The sequence below is a fragment of the Chaetura pelagica genome, unplaced genomic scaffold (genome assembly GCF_000747805.2).
Source record: "Chaetura pelagica isolate M959 unplaced genomic scaffold, ChaPel_1.0 scaffold127, whole genome shotgun sequence".
Classification (NCBI taxonomy): Eukaryota; Metazoa; Chordata; class Aves; order Apodiformes; family Apodidae; genus Chaetura; species Chaetura pelagica.
The window spans coordinates 2,385,361-2,387,964 of record NW_009953923.1 but is presented as its reverse complement, the minus strand read 5'-3'; positions in this window follow the sequence as shown (position 1 = coordinate 2,387,964).

The window sequence follows — 2,604 nt, the reverse complement described above, 5'->3', positions numbered from 1 at the left end:
GGCGCCATGTGCCGAGGGGAAGCGCTGCTGCCTCCCCCGGTGCCCGCGGGGAGAGGGAAGAGGCGCTTCGGTCACACCCGTCCGGCTGGGGAGGGATCAGGAGAGCACCATCCACGTGTGACTGGAGCCAGCTCAGAGAAATGCCACAGCTCTGGTGAAATGGCCCCAGAAAGTGCACAAGAGCAAGCATGAGCAGCATCCATCCCGAGTGGGACAGGCCCTCCCCTCCCGCGGGCCTGTCGTGGGTGCCGCCTGCGCCAGGGCAGCGGCGGAACCGCTCCGGCTCTGCCGGGCTCTTGGCAGACCCTGGGCCGAAGGATCTCGCAGAGAACGACGGGGCTGCAGCGAGCGGGGACGCTGGGCTGTCAGAGCGCAGAACAGCCGTGCTGGGACGCTGCACGCAGGGCCTGATGCAGGCAGCAGCGTATCAAGAGTTGGTGCATCCTGAGGGAACAAGACCGAGGAGAGTGGCTGGGCCCGGCTGGAGGGACTCATGGTTGGCCACCAGGACTGATGAGAGCCAGCACCACAGGAAGTTTCTCGCTTTGAGTTTATTCCAGGCAGCAGCACAACCCGCCCTCCAGGAGTACTGGCTGTGGCAAATCCATTTTGCTTTGAGGACTGCTGCAGAAAGCTTCTTCTGGTTTTCCTTTGTGTATTGGAACCACAAACCTTCCATTTATATAACCTGTCACAAGACAACTTCTGACTTCCTCTTCGTAGGTACTTGCTTGTTCCTGTGCATGTTCCTACTCAGCAGCTGTCTTCCCTGAGAGGAACTTCTGGCTCCACCACTTCTTGCTGGGCCAAACTGTAGCGCCAGCTTCAGTGCAGCTACGGCTGCACTGGGAGAGGTCTGGCTTTGCAGCAGAAGGGAGACTGAAGAAGAAACTTGCAATAGCAAAGAATACAGAAACATCTATGAATTAATTGTAATAATGAGAAGGAATGAGAATGAAGGCAAGAAAGAAGATCTGTTGTCATGCAAGCCTCTTGCATTCTTCAATGATAATTCTTGTACTTAGGTCTTGTTACTCAGGGAAATGAGAAAAGAGCACAAACTGACTGTTTTAGTTCAAGCAGTCAAGATGGATCCAGTTTATGAATGTGATGGGATGAGTGTACTGCAATGAAACTAAACTTCACGGTAGAGGAACATAAGAAACAACAGCTGAGATCCTTAGTAAAATTCCTATTGGCCTTGATGTATAGGAGATTTCAAGATAATTATGATCCATGTGGCCACAGAGATCATTAGGGAGTTACATGTTGGTATATGCACATGCTCTCCAAAAATGCCAGGTAGAAGGCAAATACAGAGCACGAATAAGAGTCTTGTTAAAAGAAGAAACAAAATGGTGTTTTAAAGTCCTGCCTAGTTAAGCTGAATGTAACAAGTCTTGCAAGAGGGGTTTCTGCAAGAGAACAAGAAAATACAACTAATCTTTGTGGTTAAATTTCTTCAGCCTGCAGTTGCAATGAAAAGGCGAGTATCAAAAGAAACAAAATGAGTGTACTAGCAAAGAGAAATCATCTTTCTTGAGAATGAGCAGAAATGTCATGCACCTAGGGTCCACAGTGTCCTGGCAAGACACACCAATGCATGAACTTTCCCTCCCAGAGCCATCCATCTCAATTATCACTGTCTGGAGATGGTTCTGTGTCAACTTTGCATCTGCATCAGTAACTCATTCTGTTCAGCCATCTGTTCCACAGACATCAAACTGTTAAGAAGCCCCAGTACAGCACAATCTAGTCCAGTAACACAGAAACAGAAAAGAAAAGATCTCATTACCATTTGAATTCACAGGCTTTCCTGTGATACGCATTGAATATTTTTTATATTGACATGAACATGGTAATTTGGTGAGTAAATTCTCAGTTAAAAAGAAGGGATTAAATTCAAACAGTATGCAACAGCTATGTTCAGAGGCAAAATAATTCTTGAGTTAAATTAGGATTTGAGTTCATTTCTCACTTCGCAGTCTTTAACTGAGTTAAGAAAACATCCCTATTAACTAGGATGACTATTTCATCTTCCCATTTTAACTACCAAAGAGTTCACCACTAATTTATAGTCTGAATGAGATAAGCATTTAGAAGCCAAGATCTCAGAAGAAAATTGTGAGAGTAGATTGTTGACAGGTTTCTGCTGCAATTTGGGATTTCTTGTTTTATTTGTTCAAGTCCATATATGATAGAAACTTAGGATTTTTTAATTCAATCGCCTCAATTTATATGTCCCAAGAGCTTGTAAAATTGTATCTGCGTAATTGAGCTGCTGTTGGTATTTTTCTATGTTTACATTTTAGCACTATAGAGCTAGGATAATTAAAGGCCAGAGAATTCCATTCTGGCCTGTAAATTTTCAACAGAACTGGTGCTGAAGTTTCAATAAGAAAATCATTATTGCGAATGATTACTGGGCCAGAGAAAACCATTGATTAACATTCAGATTCTTAGCTGAATTTGCAGATGCTGCAAAGTGAGAAGATTACGTGGGAGGTCTGCAACACTCATTGAGATGGGATCTTACCCTCACATTTTTAGAGAGCTCTCCTTCTGAGGAGCACTGTATTCCAGCATTGCTTTTAGGCTTGCGAA